Raw genomic sequence first — 18,803 nt, 5'->3', positions numbered from 1 at the left:
ACCTGAAGTAGCGCATATAGAGAATCTCTTGTCAGAAAGCGTCACTCATTCACTCATCATTTAACACGGCATTAAGCTGTGCAAAACACATCTGAATTGTTGACCTTCCTTCAGCGACTCTCGATGAGAAGAGTCCACAATGGCTTGCAGATGCAGAGACAGCATACGGTGCAACCTGTCAGGGATATGTTATGAACGCTTAAAGACCAGAGAAACAACACAGGCCTGCAGACATGCAAGTTAGGACGTTGACATAGATGGATGTCACAGCAGAAATGTGCTAGAGTGGGGAGAGTGGCCATAAACTGGTGATAGATGTGAGTTGCCTAAGGAAGGGAATGTGTTTTCAATGTACATCATCCTTCTGTTTGACAGATAGCGTTAGTTTCTGCTGAGGTGCATTTAGCCACACACGACGCTTTAATGTTCCCATTCTCATTGTCATTGCAAACTCAGAAAGTGAGAGCGCTACAATTTACATATCTTTACAATAACACTGTCACTACCCATTTGAAGGTTGCATAAGTCAATGGTGGAGTGTGTGTGTGTGTGTTAATGTGCATACATTCCTGTATATGCTTCGTGATTCCACTCCATGAAAATTCAGTTGTAAAAGTTTGTAATCTTTTAATAAATTAGTTAGATGAGAGGATCAATACCACTCTCATATTTGAGCGTGGTATCACTCTTCTCATCTAACTCTTGGCAAGAAGGCCAATACCGTAAGCATATTTCCCTAAATGTCAAACTATTCCTTTAATTATTGGAAGATAAATGCGCTGTGATCCAGATCTCTGCAGCACTTCAGTCACTTTTCTTCTCAGGGGCTAAAAAAGCAAACTAAAAAGTGAAAGCACGTTTGAGTATAAACACCAGTTAAGATATTTTATCGCCTGGCAACCTGATAACAGTTGTAATTAATGGATAATTATAGATCTATAAATCCGATGGTTCGTCAGACAATATAAAAGGCGCTCGTTACATTACAAACACTTTATAAAAGGGTCGAAAAGTCTTGCTTATTTTTAAAGTTTCTCTGTAATTAAAAGATTGAAGCACAGCTGAAAAGAAACTTCTCATGAAGGACTAACATTGAACTCTGACAGTGTTAGAAAACACGCGCCGTGCCTGTGTGTTGGGTCTAATCTCGGAAATTAATCATAACTCTTTGACTTCGTCACTAACCTGAAGGTTTCACAGTGCGGATACATTTCGACTTCCTTGAGAGTTATTTTAATTGTTGACATTTCTCACCGGATAACTCAACACCTCCGCAAATAAGGCGCAATATTCAAATCCAGCTGAAGATGTTTAATGAACCCTGGTATCATTTAACACTCAGTATTTTTCTGATTGCACACGAGGGGTCGTGCACTACTCTGCAGGTAAATGTCCAGAATAAATAGCACTTTATCAGCGTGGGTAACACACACACACACTGGGCTTATTAAAGTGACAAGTGCATCAAAGTGTATACAGGACGCACAGGGGAAGGCGTGTTGTTTGGTGCAGACCTTATGCATAGGTGTTGGCTATGACTGAACACAACACTCTGCAGGCCAAAATGAAAATGTAATGCGAAAAAGTATAACATCTGACAAGTCTAACTACACCCACAAGTGTTTCAGATCAAACAGAGTCTTCTTTAAACCGTGTCAATACACTACACTACATGCAATTACAGCTCGGGGTGTTCCCACCTGCCTGTAGGCTCAGTTTATACTTTCTCACGCACTAAACCATTGTGTGTGCATTGTGCAAACTTCAATGAATAACAATCCCTCTACTTATGAGTACAAAAGCTCACTTTTCCATTATGTTCTTCAGTGGATAAAAAAGACAAATCTTTGATATGCTAGAAGTTTCTTCCTATTAAATAAGAGAGAAAATGGTTTCTGTGTCATTTAATAGGAGGGAGGCGGCTGGAGGCTTTTTCATATTACATGCCTGCACAGCATTCACTGCACTCCCACGCATACTGCTCTCCAAACATCAATTGCAAGTCTGTAAAACTTGAACGGTACGAAGCAGAGACCTGAGCAAACACAAGCTAAAATGGCTGAAATACACACAAGAGGGGCATTTATCTTTATTCCCCAGGGTGTGAGAGGCATACAGATTAGCGCTTCACTAATGTCACCACTAAGGGGACTAAGGCTCAGGAGTAATAGTGGTTGTCCACTGGTTGGAAGGTCGGTGGTTCGATCCCCAGCCCCTGCTGTGTGTGGTTGAACTAAGCTTGCCCATGCAGGTGATACACATTATAATGCTGTACATCTTGTACTTGTACATCTTTAAAAGTACAGAATTATTCCATGTAGTGAAACAGAGATGAAAGTCCTGCCGAATGGTGATGCTTGCAACAACACATTTACTTATTACTTCACTCCTTTATTTGAATACCATAGTTGGGTTTTCCAAACTCATGTGCAGTGAAATGCTCTCTGCAGCTTCCTAATCCAGCCCAAACTGGGCCATGAGAGACAGCTCTCCATGTTTGGGTTGAATACCCCCAGGCAGCCGAAGAAGAGTTTGTTCAGCCTAATCTCCACTGTGCGATGTGTGACTTCTTCCCCTGCTGTCGTACTCATGTAATCTGCTGTTTGTGCCGCTTTAAATCCGGGGAGGAGCGAGAGGTTGAAGCGGGAGACTACATGATGGGAACTGTCATCTCTGTCCCATCGATGGGTGCTGCCAGTATCCTGCTAATCCCCGGAGTAATCCCCCCACCACAACAGAGAAATCCGACACACCAAGACAGGCAGGACCTCTGCACAGCCAACACATACTGTAGTGTACACACACACACACACACTGTTAACACAGTGACAGCAGCCACTTTAGAGGAAAATTGTCTCTCATGCCTGAATTTATGTTAACATGTCTCGACAAATAATCAAAATGCATGAAGCGATTGAGGATTGTTTGCAGTTTCAGTGAAATTGAGTCACTTGTCCTAAAACTAAAGAAAAACCCTGATTTAAGCGTCCAATCTGGAATGAGTGTGATTGAGATTAGTGGCATATGCCAGCGTTGCAATGTTTTTACACGACTTCTCAGGCAATCCAAAGCGAGAGCTCACGTAAATACTGTTAGTTCTTAAATTGTGTCTCCAATTCAAAGGACGAGGACAAATGTTCTTACAAGAGAAGTCATCAAACTTCATCCGAGTAAGATTTCATTCTGTATTTCCGCCTGAATAGATGGTTATGTTGAGGATCATTGAGCCGAGGAAAAATGATGTGTCCTGCCTGGGTCCTCTCGCAGCTGTCTGAAAAAGCAGAAACCAGATGTTTGGTTGCTGCTTCTTACTCAACAATACAAACATTTTGCATATTTTCTTTTGCCTAATGAGAAAACTTTGATATCTCAGAGAGACGAAAATACTGGAGGCTTGACAATTATCCAAGAAATATGTTAACAACAGTGACATAAAACAATAATAAGATCTCAACATCTAAAGATGCGTTTCCTTTTATAGTCGAAAGAATACAATTAAGGCAATTATCGCACAGTTAGTTTGTCTCCTACCGAGATCATCTGATACGCAGAGAATCTTCATGTGTTAACAACCGCCTCATTAATTTCCAGTTTAGTTATCTTAAGGAGGTTACAGGGGTAATAGAATCAGTTATGCAGTATTCAGGCCACAATTAAGCATGGATATCTCATGGAAGATTCATTATGATCCCCTTATCCATCTCATTGATCTATCATTTATTTCTGCATGTTTAGTCATGCTAGCAGCATGGCTGTATGGATGGGAATGTAGTCGGTGGGTTGGTCGGTCCACACTTTGGATTACACTGAAATATCTCAACAACTATTGAATGGATTGCCTTTACATTTGGTACACACATGTATTACCCCTTCAGGACGAAGTGTAATCACTTCGGTGATCCCCCCGACTTTCCATCTCGCGCCAACATCATGTCAAAATGTGTATATGTCCATACTATATGTTTATATACTTTAGTTTGTGACCAAATACCTGCAAACACTAACCCCATTCCCATCAGCCTTTCACTTTCCCATCATGCTAACATGCTAAACTGATATGTTGAGCATGGTTAACTTTATCCATGCTAAACATCAGCACGTTAGCATTCCATTGTGAGCGTGTTAGCATGCTGGCATTAGCATTTATCTCTGCACGGCCAAAAGTACAGTTTAGCTGTAGACTCTCAGTCTCGTTATACCAACATGATCGGTCGTTGTATTGTAATATCTCTCCTCATTTCCTCTGTAGTCCCTCTTTTGTTGAAACTGTATAAAGGTTAAGTGGTAAAATAGATAATAGAGGGCTGGGCTTGCGTTTTATGACAGTATCACTGGCTCCATGACAGCTATAGTGGATTACATCTCAACCGCAATACAGTTTGGGTGACAGCTCTAGAGGTCAGACAAGGAGACTAGACAGACTCTTGTTTCAGTTGCTGGCAAGCTGAGAGGCCTTGACCCAAATGTAATATGTTTGCCAAAAGGACATGTACATACTCAGAATAAGGAGATTGTTTGCTGTGCACCTTAACATCGAAAGAGAACCAAGAATAGATGATAAAGTGGTGTCTAGCCTTGTCTGTAATCGGACAAGTGAACTAAAGGGCAAAGATGACAGGTTATTTAAGTACAAGGACAGTTAAGTACAATGCAGGCAGGCAGCTAAGTTATCAATCCACTTTAAGGGTTGCCCATAAATGCTACCCAAAGGACCTACAAGGCTGATGAGGTTGATGGAGGGGTCAGAGCGAGTGAATTGCAACGCCCCATTGGTTGAACATTAAGGTCATGAGGTGGACCTTGGTAGAATCAGATTGTCAAGGATGAGAGGTGCCTGTGGCATCGTTCAATAAAACATGAGAGCAATCTTCTCACCAGGAGTAAAAGTGCTCTGCAGTTCAACTCCAGGCAGCCCAAACAGATTTCCCCTGTGAGCCAAAAGCACAGCAGCTGCTCATTCACCACGGCTAGCATTCCAAGCTGCCATCCAAATCGACAGCCGTTGCCAGATACAGTGCTGAAAATTGGTCAAACTATCACACAATATCTGACCTCTGACAAAGCTTATCTTGCACAAGGAAACGTATGGAGCTGAAATGATAGTGTCTGTCTGCTCCAGCTCCTCTTTCTGCCTCATTAGTTGCTGATATTGGATAGGTTATCTCAGCTTACAGCACATTTTAAGATTGCAGCCAGTCACCTTATCCTGAAAATGCTGCAGCTGAAAGGTTACATTTCTTTGTGAGGATATCACACCTGAAACTCCTTTTGAATATGATGATTAAATATGTGCCCACTGCTTCCCCTATATGTCTCCTGTGTAGCGATGATGGTGTGTCAATGATGGCTACATCCTGAGTTTGTTCCATTGCTGAAGGCTGCCTGCTACAGGGCATGAAATGAGGAGACAGATGATAAGCTTCTCCCTCACGCTCTGGGGAACACAGTCAGCAATGATAGAATGAATCATGACTGGCAGGAATCTGAGAATCAGATAAGTATGTATACACCCACACCACACCATGCATTCACAGACACAACATGGACCATGGTGTCTATTCGGACACGGCCACTGGATTCTTCAAGTCCTGGAGGTGGTGGGAGACAGGAGAATGACGGTTGAGTAAGTGTAAGTGTGGGTTGGGTAAGTGTTTCAGTTTTGAGTTAATTCCCGCATATGAACAGAAACAACAGTCTAAGTAATAAAGCAGTAAGTACAGAGTGCAGTCATCAAACTTCCAATTCTTCCTCTTCAGCATTCTAAAAAGACTTTCTGCAAGACCAGAGGGGCTGCACATCTTAAGCCCAACTTCCCCTTTCACTGATAGAGTACCAGGTTCCAGGAATTACCTGGCAAACTGCGATCAGGTCTCGAGGATTAACAGGAATATTCTCTTCAGACTTTCTTTTTTTTTATCTCCAGAGAGTGGTTTAGGGAAAGGCCATTGACTTGATGTCAGAGCTCAACTTTAATTTATGTATATTTCTTTTCGTGCAAACTCACAACAGCATGACATGCAGGCTGAGCAGTTAGCCAGCCATGTTATTAGATTTTTCTATTCTTACAGGGCTGGGTGGTGGGCACATAAGGATTTGTTTTGGGCAGGCAACATGTCAATCTCACAGAAGGTGAAGAGACAGACATGACGTTGTATGTAATCATGTTATGTCATAGAAATGATCAGGTGAAATGTGTAAACGTCTAAATATTCAATTAGGAAGCGGTGCAGCAGTGCGGTCGTGCTGCCATCTAGTGCTTCAAGGCTGCACCTCGCCGCTTGTTCAGCTTGCAGTGGGATGTAAAATGAATTCAGCACTGGACTGCATTCATTTTCATTTCATTTAACACACTGTGAGGCGTGTGTGTGTGTGTGTGTGTGTGTGTGTGTGTGTGTGTGTGTGTGTGTGTGTGTGTGTGTGTGTGTGTGTGACTTTAATTCAGAGCATCTTACAGTGCCAGGAGTGCACATGTCTCGAGTAAGGGTAATCCCAGAGGGAATCAAAGCCACCGTCCTGGCACTGTTTTTTATCCATTTAAACTTCACAGTGCGTATCTGTGTCCACGGTTTTGCGACTGTGTCGAGTTTGACAGTTCACCCACATTACAAATAAATGAATAAATAAAATACATTCTGACTGACCTCTGGTGGTATCTAGCCATGCAGATAGTTTTTGGTTTTATTTGAGTCTCAAATACGTTAATATTGCATTTAAAGAAATAAACTTTGGAACTCTTTCTACAGAAGAAATAATCCCTATGAAGGCTGCAACCCACAGTGTGTTCTGTGGATTATCAATAACAAGGCATTTTACATAATGCTCTTGTGAACATACATTTAATTAATTACTACCAGTGACGTTTAGAGCGTCAACCTCCAACCCTTAAATAGAAATACATTATGCATCGATTCGTGTGTTGGTCAACACACATATAACTAATCAATCTGTAGAGTACAAGCATCGTCTCTGACATGCTTGACTTTAATCTCATTAGATGCAACTTCACAAGCTGAGGGTTGATAACAGTGATGTTGGTAGAAGTAGAAGTAGCTCAACTAGTCCTGTATTGGACCTATAGTAGATTTATAGGTGATACAGATGTCACCTCGAGTTTTGTTATTGCTCCGCTGTCCTCCACAGGCTGCTGTTGTGCTGTGGCTCTGCCCTGTGATTGACTGTGTATACAGCTGTTTGAGCAACACCAGGACAGCAACGGATGACCCAGGAACAGAGATGCAGCCTGGACCCCACACTGTGTCATCTGTCAGCCCTGCCGCGTAGGTGAACCGGAGGATGAGAGGAGATGAGCAGAACTAAGATTTAGAGCTTGGCCTTCCTCACATTGTCTGCCCTCACACCATTGCTCATGTTGTGAAACTTCCTGCAGTTAAGAGCCACTGGAACAGGTTTTACAACCAGGGGAATAAAGGGACAGCTGAAGGATGAGGGGAGTCATGCAACACTGTTGTGGTTGTATTTCTGATGAGAATTAGACGCCACAGCTCTGTATTCATCAAGTACAATGAGTGTCAGGGAATTTGTCTTGTCAGCACTGATGCAAGGACATATCGACAACTCTGCACCAGTTGCCAGCTGGACAAATCTCAGTGCATGTATCCTCATTCAAGGAGAGGAGGTTACAATTGATTACAAAACTTCCACTTACCCTGAGCCTCTTCAGTTTTTGCTGCAGATGGTTGTTACAGCTGTGGTTAAGCCAATGGATGATCCGAGGGGATTAAAGAATGCATTGTGCAATTAAACTCCTTTATTAAAATAAATGTACACATGATAAGTGACCCAGCCAAAGCCTGTCATCATTCATTAAAAAAGCACTTTCCTTAAGTGTCTGCGTGTGCAGTTTAGTTAACTGTTCGATCTGCGGTAGTAAGCCACGCCGGCAGACACAGTTTACCATACGGGGAGAGCACAGGGAGGGATGGTGCGTTCAGTGGAGCTGACAGGTACTACCTCTGATTCAATGTGATTTATTTGCACACAGAGCTCGGACGTGGCCAGTGCATCGGCAGGTCAATTTGGTTCGGGTAGAAGAAGAGTTGTGTGATTGATAGAGTGAGGGACAGCCATGTTCTCTACGCTCGGCTCCCCCTCCATCAGGGGCCCTGCTATGGCCGATTAATCCTCCGCACACAGTGCAGAGGCTCTGCCAGGGATTTGTGTGTGTGTGTGTGTGTGTGTGTGTGTGTGTGTGTGTGTGTGTGTTTGGGCTAGCCTCCATCTCTGACCTAAGACTGCCTCCTTCTGGAAGCAAGCTGTCGTCTGGCTCATGTTGGTGCATTTCCATAAAGCATATATTGCCGGCTATCGTAACATTGACCTTCAGAAATTATGATTAATCCAAAATGTTGCTGTCACCACTAGATGGCAATATCAGCTCAAATAAAAGTGGCAGTTTTTCTTATTACAGTAAAACAGATGTGTTTAATTGTGCTCTATCTTTAATGATCTGGATGTAAACCCTTGAAGAGAAACTAATGTTGTACCCCCAGCCTTTGTTTCTGACAGATTAATTCATGCAGGCTACTCCTTCATTGACACAAACCACCATGTTACAAAAGTGCTCATTAATTCATTGACATTTTTTATTGTTCCTCTGAGTCCCTGCTTCCACAACACTACTCCATAGTCAAATAAAGGAGAGCAAAGCGCTGCAGACTTACTTTATCGGTCACAACTGCACAGCCAGCCTGCTCCCTGTAGTTCACTTCAATCCCCCTCTCCTGGTGCTTTCTCTCACTGCTCCCCTGTGCCTGGCTGTGTAGTGTGAGAATTGGATGCGGCTCCTCGCATCTTCAAGGCTCGATGTGGTCAAAGTGCTGCCTGACGTCCCACTGACCCGGCCCACCTCTGAGTATCTGTCCAAGGCCTCCCTTTTCACCTAAAACCCCCTGAAGGGTTTTTATTCCTTTATCCAAGCAGGAGATCAGAATTCCAGATCAGGATTAGGGTCAGTGTCTGGATCAGTTGTGTATCAGATATCTATTGAAGCATATCTCTCCATCTCTCTTCTCTGGCTTTGCTGCTCCACCAAAAAGACGTTTTATCTTGTGTTCTCCTTCTCTTCTCTCCTGGAGATGACTGACACATCAGAGATAGCCTTCAACTAATCCCTATCCTTTATGCTCTGTGAAAGTAAGTTGCGAGCCTTTAGCCCCATCGCACTTTATTTGTTGCCGTTTGAAATCATACTTAATGTCATGCTCGACGTCAGATGAGAGCTCTGTGCCTTTTTAAATTTCACTCAGCCGGTGATGAGCCTCTCAGGAACAGAAGAAACTTGAACATCAAAGTGAGACAAGAATTCTTCCAGTAAAACTGTTGGTTATTGTTGGAGTCGCTCCAGGAAATGGTTGATGAATGCATTGGCAGCGTGCCTTTCAAGGCCGCATTGTTTTTGGCTGGTGAGTTTTCAAAGCTTCCCACACTGCTGTCATTACACAACACTGGACACCAGACATCAGGGCATGATGTATGGATATTAAACTTTCTCCTGTAGCCTATCTATCTCTGTAGCATCTGTAAGAACCACTTCCCAAGTCAGTGTGTCTGATGAAACACTGGTGAGCTGAAGAGCAGACTTGTTTGAGGTTTTACTTTGTTGTCACTGACATGGTGCACTTATCAGCTGTGTCGGGAAGTTCGTCCAGCAGGTGGCGGTGGAGAGCTGGTGCTCCCTTAGACAAGCGCTCACGTGAAGTTGGAGATGTGTGTGTGTGTATGTGGAAGGGGGAACTATCCCCAGAGTTTTACCTGACCTCCCATTCCCCTCTGCTGCACACACCTTGTCAGCAGGTTGGGCCTTATCTCTCTCCGACTGAACTGAGCCATTGAGCGTACACTTGACCTTGTCATTATCTTGTACCTGGCTTTGTTTCCACTCTCCTTTCTCCCTTTTGTGTGTTTCCTGACTTTCCCTTTCCACACTATTTGAACAAAGATAAGAACACCCCCCTCCTCCTCCGCCCCCCTCATCACACACACACTCACACACCCTCTCTTCTCTCTTTCTCTCTCCTTTGTTTATGAAAGAAGCCTTGTGTTTATTACAAAGCGAGGCCCTGACCATGACCTTCCATGGTGGATTGAGGTGTACTCGTCAACACCACAAAGTCTTCTTTCACTCATTTGTAATACAGCGGAAGAATCATACTTTATCCTGAGTACAAAGCATATTTAATATTGTATATGGATGCTCTTCCTGTTAAACATTATACATACAATGAAGTAACTTGGAGGATAAAGAGAGGCAGGAAGCGGAGGAACGCTAAGGCCTTTAATCTCACCAATTGCATGCAGCATAACGCCCACATAATGATTGAAAAGATATTTTAGAGCTCCGTGTAGCAAACGTGAGAGTGATTATATCCAGGTAGATATTCACTGTAAATCATATGTCCAATACTTCCATTAAAGGAATAGTTTTGGAAAACACACTTAAATCCCTAAGAGAAGAAATGCATTATCATATCTGTGCATCAAATATGAAGCTACAGCTCAGTCCGTAGGGACTTACCTTCAGAATCGTCATTGAAACAAACCTAGTATGAAATGCACACTGGTACCTGCAGAGGAGATTCACCTCCTGAGTAGCACTTGAGCAAGGCACCGGACCCCCCCACTGCTCCCCGGGCGCTGTACATACAGCCTAATAGCGGCCCGCAGCTCCTAATAGGTTCAAATGTGTGTGCAGTGCTGTGTACATGTGCTATCAATATCAATATGCTGTAGTTCATATATATTGCTTTAATATATGCATATGTAATGTACTGTATGTGTGTGTGTGTGTAGGCTACATGTGCATATTAGAGAAATGTACACTTTCATGTAGGTCTACAGATTAGTACAGTAAAGGTTAAAACATCACATCTCGATGATAATGCAGAAAGGAATTGATGCATCGTATTCAACAGTGTTGTAGTGAAGTGAACAATTCCCATTGTGCTCTTACTTAGATACCAAACAGATGTACCCTTTACACTTTTACCAGTATTCTTCTGACATTTTTTAGGAGCTGCTTCTAGCTGTAACCGAGGGCTGCAGTCGAGTTTCAAACTTGCTTTTGGAATTACAATAGGCATATGCTTCCTATAAAGCAAGCCTCAATATATCTGTCCATCAAAAGGTTCACTGACAGCATGAGGAGAGATGTTGCTTGCCTTTGATTCTAATGCTAAGAGCATAATTTATGTAAGATGTTTGAATGGCTTTTTGAGTAAGAATAGATTAAAGGCAGTTTCATGCTTGAGGAGCCAAAAAAGTGCCTGCAAAGCAGTGTTTTTAAAACTCCTGGGGCTGCAAGAGGGTTGATGAACAGGGCGGGTGCAAATGGTGATTAGCTCAAGCCATTTATTGCGCTAACAAAACAGTGTGCCAATCACGGTCATCCCTTGAGTTTTCCTCTCTTTTCTGCAAATATGAAAGACCTTGTCCCGACAGTGACTTCAAAGGTGGCAGCGGCAGGCCCCATACCAGGCCATGGCGTCTCCCCGAGCCCTTCCCCTCCACACATCAAACCCCAGCTGACAAAAGCAGCTCTAGGTGGCATAATGAGACGCATCACTCCTTTCAACTATGTGTGAATTGTGACGTTCTCTGTATTCTTGTGCCTTGTGTTGACACTGCAGCCTGCGTGTGAGGAGTTGACCAGACAGTGCAGAAAGCCCCCGCTCCTTGGACACTAGCCACTGAGGGCAGCATCAAAGCCCTGCAAGTTCCTTAGGTCAACAGTCAGGGTCGTGTACACACACACACAGACACACAACTGACTCAAAGCGTGAGGAGAGCAGTTATGGAGCAGCCCTCCCCCTCATAGCTTCCTCAAGATTGCTTCTTGTGTACCCCGAGGAAGTCTTGCAGACCAAAACATCGACTGATAACTTCATGTTCTGTGCCGGTCAACTGTAAAGCTGTTTTAAGGTCTACAGTGTGTTTCACGCACATGTGCACCCTATCAGATAGGAGATAGTGGAAGGCATGCTCCTGCCTTGTGACTGACTCTCTGGTATTTTCGGAGGTGATGAAGGTCATTATCAGTGGATTAACGGCAACGAAGATGGTGGGGGCTCACATTGTCGGAACATACTGCCCTAATTCTCCCCTCGGCTGTATCCCATGTATTACCCTTGTCCACTGGACAGCAGATAAGATCCCTTGGAGAGACGGAAGCTGCACCTCTCATATGACTGTCAGTTTAGTAAACTGCGTAATGCTCCAATCCAGACTTTCACTAAAATAGAGGAAACCCTCCAGAGACACATAAAGTAACATTCAACATGTCACAACACAGCCAGAAAAACAAAGACTGGTTTCTGCTCCCTGGAAGCACATACACAACAGCGGCATTCATATTCACCCCCCATTCATCCCGATTCATGGCATAATACAATTGGACAGGTGGATTGATAATCTAATATGGCTTAGTTTCTTTTCTTTTTTCCTCTCACTTTTCAAATAGTTTACTTGGAGCCCGAGGGTGTGAGCCGTCCTGTTTTCTATGGCCACCGAATTACCTCAGAGCGCGCAGTGCCTAGCTCGCTGCCAGAGAGGGAGGCGAGTATTGTTTTCATGACAGAGATCAATGGGTGGGTGAATGTGCTTTAATTCTGCAGGAGCTCCTCTCCCAGGCTAATAAATGCAAGCCTCCCTGCTGACTGGGCTGTCGTGCTGAGCGCAGCGGGGGTCAGCCTTTTTGTGTTCCTGTGCCCAAATTATGGAACCATCAATACGCTCCCTGGAACCAGTCAATAGAACCCCGCATTGGAGCTGAGGGGAGACCAACTTCAAGGCTGATCAAAAAAAAAAAAAAGGGGGAAAGAAAAAACCCCTAAGCTCTGACACATTTACCAAATAAGATGAGGATCAGATATAAGAATTCTTGTATTACTCGTGCAACAGATATTGTGTGTGTGTCTCGCTGAAAGGATTCATGCAGCCTGCAAACCTGTTTGTTAATAATTATTTACATGTTGCAAATGCTTTTGCAGTGTCAGTGCACTGTAACTCTGCTTTGAACATGAAGCTGGAGCCACTTCAGTTGTTTTCTGGAAGTCTATGAGAGGATAAAGTGGAGGTGAAAGTGTTGCCAGTGGCAATAACATTGTTTTTACAGATAATATCAGAAGCGAGACTTTAAAAAATTCTCTAAATTTTGTAAGCACAATTACTGAAATCCATATTCGAGCACGGCTTTGCTTTTGAGGATCTCGGCTCTTTTCAACAAAATACCACATTTCTGTAGCCTGAACCCGGGGTTGTGACACACTTTCTTTTGACAACGCACAGGCGGTGAAAACTGTTGTCATGCACGAGTGTGTTTCCACACTGCCTCGCTGCTGCTTGTAGCATCAAGTGAATTATTAAGTATCCAGCTTCAAAAAGCTTGTAAAACTCTGTCCTCCTCAAAACCTCAAACTTTTTTCTTCCCCTCTCCCCTTTTCTCTCCCTCTTTTATTTTTGTTGGCTTCTCAAACATCAAGTTGTCTCCGGATTTTCAAACGGGCTGAAAAATAAGAGTTTCCCCAGCTTCCAAGCACATTCAAAGGGCGCGTTCTTCAGATGTGCCACCTTGCAGCGTGGTGGTGGCTGTGCAGGAACAGGATCATTCAGATATGCTAATGGATCAGCGGGGTAGCTCCTAGCACGGCTTACCCCGCTTTAAAAGACAGCTGCCTTCTCCCTTTCTTTTCATGCCCTACTCTCAGCCTGCCTCTCTCTTTCCCACTCTACATTGATAGCAGGTTGAAATTTAATAACCATTAAATTTCTACTAATTAGACAGATAGAGCAATTAGCCGGGTGCATGTAAATCCAGGTTGTGAAATATGTTGGACAAAGAGAGTTCAGAGGATGTGTTTGGGCAGTCGTCGAACGCAGCTGAGGTTAGAGACGGCACAGTGTAATGATATCATGCTCAATGCGCAGAGCCGCAGATAATAGAGCCAGTGCCCACTGGCCCTCCCCTTGGTAAAATGGCCCTCTGTGTCGAAGCCTGTGTATGAGCCGTTGGCTCTGCCGCCGAAGCCCCAGTCCCACACTCTCCTGGGCTATCTATTCTCTCTAGCCAGAGTCATGCTGCGCAGGAATCCTGGGTGATTGGGTTTCTTTCAGGGGCCTTATAGTCAGTCATAAATCGGAGGGGATCCTGCCCGGCCCCTCGCTCTCGCCCCTAACCCTGGCTCCAGCTGGCAGGGGACGATTGTTGGAGAGCCGAGGTCATTGCAGGGTCGCTCTCTGTGGTGCTTCTTAACTCCCCTTGCCTATTTTATTTCCACCCTGCCTCGCCACTATCCCCCCCCTGTTTTTTTTCCTCTGTCTCCCGGCTGAGGTTGCTAGGGCTTGGTATTTGCTTTTTAAGACCATGTTGTAATTACAGAGGAGCTCTACTCCCCTTGCCGCCTCTGGCTCCCTCTCCTCTTTTTTTTTTTTATCACTGCTGATTGGTGGTAAGAAGCTATGCTGGGGCCATCTCACCCCCCACAACAGGCTTTTGTGCTGCCTTTACCCTGGACACACACAGAACTGATTCATTCACATCTCCTAACCTTTACAGAAAAGACCAGGGTGGCCTCCTCACACGAATCGGACAGCAACCAGATCAGTGGAGGTGGGAGTCACCTACGGACAGGAAGTGGGTGCAGGATTTCCCAGCATTCATGTGGAAACAACAGTAATTGCAAAACAAACTGTAGAAAAACAGGTTGTCTCTGTCTACTGTAGCTGGAGCCTAATTTTAGTGGCAGACATGTTTTTTTGTCACAGAATCTGAGCAGATAATTGTAATTGCAAAACAATAAAAAACAGGTTGCCACAGGCTCAGGCCACATTTATTTCCTGTATAGATATATGGCCGCTTGGTGTTTTGGGAGGAAGAGTCTGTGTTTGCTGTTTTAGCGGCACTACACCACAGAGAACATCAGACGCAGCCCTGAAATGTCTTTTCTGTTGGATTGCACCCCTCTGCCAACATCTGGGACCATAAACCAAGATCAAAAAGTGACAGTGAAAACAATAACACTATGACAACAAACATTCATGGCATTGGACAATAAGTGGAGGAGGAGTCGCTTTAAACCACAGTTTAGCCAGGGGGGGGTCCTCACAAAGAAGAGAGCGGTCATTAAACTATCTCTGGGGCTCGCTCCTTTGTATGTCTTGAATTTAATCTCACTTGTAACGCGACGAAAAACAGCTGTAGGTGCGAACTGCAAAACAATGTTGGGATAAGAACTGAAGTGTTTTACTGCAGCTGCTGCTCAAACTGTCCTAGGCCCAAAGTACAAGACAGAGGTGCAGCAGCCAATCATAAATATACAATACGTATAAGCATTAAAACACAGTCTGGAACTAAATGATTATATCCGCACCACAACTCCTTTAAAGAGAGCGAAGCATTTGATGCTATACAGAGACTTGTCTTCCCTCTCACACACTTCAAAAACAAACGAAACCATAATATCACAAAAATGCGTGCAGTGTATAGCTATAGAAGGCAAGGCTTGTCTTTCATGTGCATGGAGAAATGCCACAAACTAGGCATTGTTCCCTATGAAATAGGATACAGGCTTGGAAGAGCCATTGTTCTATTTCAGTTTGCTTGAATCTCCTCTGTTGCATGCTGGCTCGCTGCTTCACCGTTCTGACTTCTGACAAACAGCATCTGCACCAGGGACGCCACTTCCTCCCACGAGGCAGATGGGAACAAACCCAGTATAATCACTTCAAATAAACAGGATGCCATTAATTGTTTGCCCCATCAATTGAAGTGGGTCCCTTGGTATTCAATGAGAACTTGATTAATCATTTTAATGGTTTGACTTATTGGATGCCAATAAGAAGAGATGAAATATCTGGCAAAGAACAAATCACCGGTTAAAGCCCTGTACTCTGCAGAGGGCAGGCTGGTTCATAACTACTGTAGCTACACCATAAACACACGTGCTGCAGAGCAGAAGGGAAATCATAACTTCTAATGTCAAAAGCTAATTCTCAATATTTCTGTTTTCCGTTGTCAACAAACATTATTTCCCATAAGCCCTAAATCACGCAGCTTAAACGCCACCAGCTTGACAAAATCCATGCAGCAAGGTGAGATATGTCTGTAGTAATACTTTAGTACAGAGATAACAGCTAAAAAGAAGGAAACTTAACAGGTTTCCCTCCAAATGAAGCATACACTTTTTAACAAAACTTCAGAAAATTGACCAAAAACAAAAGAAGAACATATAATGCACGTATCCGTTATGCAAATATTAGGACTTTGGTGCAGCTAATTCTGCAGTTGGAGGCCAGTAAAGCAATATGCAATGAGATGCTGTGAATACGACAATTGCACCTACAAGTATTGGATGTTATGTTCTCTGTGTGAACATGTACACAAAGTAAAATGATGCAAATGCATGCAAACAACAAATGTTATCTTCACACACCTGCATTTCCCTCGGGATAAATAAAGTATCTATCTATCTATCTGAGCTAAAACAACAGCGTCAAACATCTCACAGTGGTCTGTACTGCACTCAGGAATGACAGATATCGCTAACACGTATCAGATGTCAACACTGAGCCGAATGTCAACAGGCATAAAACAAACACCTCCAGACAGCGGAGCAAACAATTATTAGAGAGGGAGCAAACAGAAGAAGTCTTTGCTGAACTGAGGACTTCCTCCCGGTGTTGTCAGGTCTGTCTGCTTTGACGTTGTCACAGCGGCAGGTTAACAGCCCGGCCGTGGTCAGATCACAAGAGCTGTGACGGCTACATGAAAGGGCTTCACCAAGAGGTGCTAATGGAAACGTCCTGAACCTGAAACACCAGCCTCTCTGTCAAAGGCACGGAGGGAGAGGAGGTGAGAGAGTGAGGGACAAACAGACTCTGAAACCTAGAGAGGCTACAGTTGTTTGTCCAGACAGAGAGGGTCATGGTGGTGACAGCATGGCCTATTCTTTACGCTGAGAGCGAGAGGATAGGGGACAAGGGTGTCAGTCGTCACAAGGGAGAGGAGTTGGGTGTTGTAGGGGGGGGGGGGGCACCGACAAGGTTGTGTCGGCTCAGAGGACAGGGGGGGGCCGGTGTCCTCTTTCACTTCTGCTGACCTGTTTCCACTACAGTGGGCCGTCCGCTGTCAGCCTGTTTAGACAGCTAACACTCTGCTCACTCTGAACACAGACTGTCAACAGCACTTGACACTTAAAACACAGAAGGCTTGTTTACACACCTTTTGGAGTTCCTCGGAGGAGAATGAAGGCACAGATCTTCTCAACATCTGTAGTGAGGATGAAATGGAATAATAATTGGACGCAACCATGAAAAAGGCTGCTGTCCTTGTAAAGTTCACACAGACCTCATCCTTATTAACACCTGGTTGACGGTAAGGAAGAATTTAGAAGTTAGACGAGCCGTTAGGCTACAGTAGAACGTAGTTGCAACATGCACAAACAGACCCAAACATCTCAATTGTGAAATATTGTCCATTACGTAACATGAAGACCAATTAAAAGACATTAAACTTAAAGGTGCGTCAAGTTCCAGTTGGGTTTTACGTGTTCTTGAACACAAATCAAATTATAGCGATTGTGCAAACTAGAAATGGCTGTGGGCGGCGTAAACTGAAGCAAAGACATGTGAGTTTAAAATGTGTCAACTTAATGGAAAAATACTCGCTTCTTCAGAGGGTTAGGACTCTGGTTCACGAATGTACAGAGATGACAGAAAAAATGGAATTACTGGGGAGTTCTGAGATCAAACACGGAAATATTACCCAATAATAAAACCCAGCAGTCAGTCGAGTCGGATTAACAGAGACAAAAATCTCCTTTATGATCAGTGAATACACCTTTAGTCAAATGAAGGGCTTAGTAGGTTTCAAACTAATTATTTTGTATGAAGTGTCGGGAAATCCACACACACACACACACACACACACACAGATAGTTGGTGCCAAGGTTGCTTAAATCTTCTATATATGGCATTCAGAGCTGCAGCAAACAACAATTGTCTGTGTGAAGATACAGCGGAGTAATGACGTCCTGAACAGAGGACGCCATAATGCACTTCACTCATACGCCGGCTGATAACGAGCTGTCGTGGAAGTGTAACGGCCACCCTCTGGTTCCCCCCCAGATCGACGCTGTTAACTCTGTCAGCAGTGTTGCACGGCTAGATGCTGGCCATAGACATGAAGAGACCCATGTGGATGCAATCCCTCAATCATAGATATTCTCTGAAATGAATAGACATTGTAGCTAATTAGCATGCTAAGCAGCTAGCTCCGGCTCGTCCTGTCTTGTAAAACCACCTGCACCTCGAGAGGCAATCGTGAGTCACTGTAGTGTTGAGAGGTCATCAATCACGTTTAAGGTTCAGGGTGCAGAAACGAGAAAACAACAGGTTTTTTGTGTTCCAGACACAGAACATACAGATCATACAGAACATACAGAACATACAGAACATACAGATCATACAGAACATACAGAACATACAGAACATACAGATCATACAGAACATACAGAACATACAGAACATACAGATCATACAGATCATACAGAACATACAGATCATACAGAACATACAGATCATACAGAACATACAGAACATACAGATCATACAGAACATACAGAACATACAGATCATACAGATCATACAGATCATACAGAACATACAGAACATACAGATCATACAGAACATACAGATCATACAGATCATACAGAACATACAGAACATACAGATCATACAGAACATACAGAACATACAGATCATACAGAACATACAGAACATACAGAACATAC

Source organism: Cottoperca gobio, chromosome 9, assembly GCF_900634415.1.
Source record: "Cottoperca gobio chromosome 9, fCotGob3.1, whole genome shotgun sequence".
NCBI classification, from domain to species: Eukaryota; Metazoa; Chordata; class Actinopteri; order Perciformes; family Bovichtidae; genus Cottoperca; species Cottoperca gobio.
The sequence above is the reverse complement of the archived record's forward strand: the minus strand, read 5'-3'. Positions refer to the sequence as shown.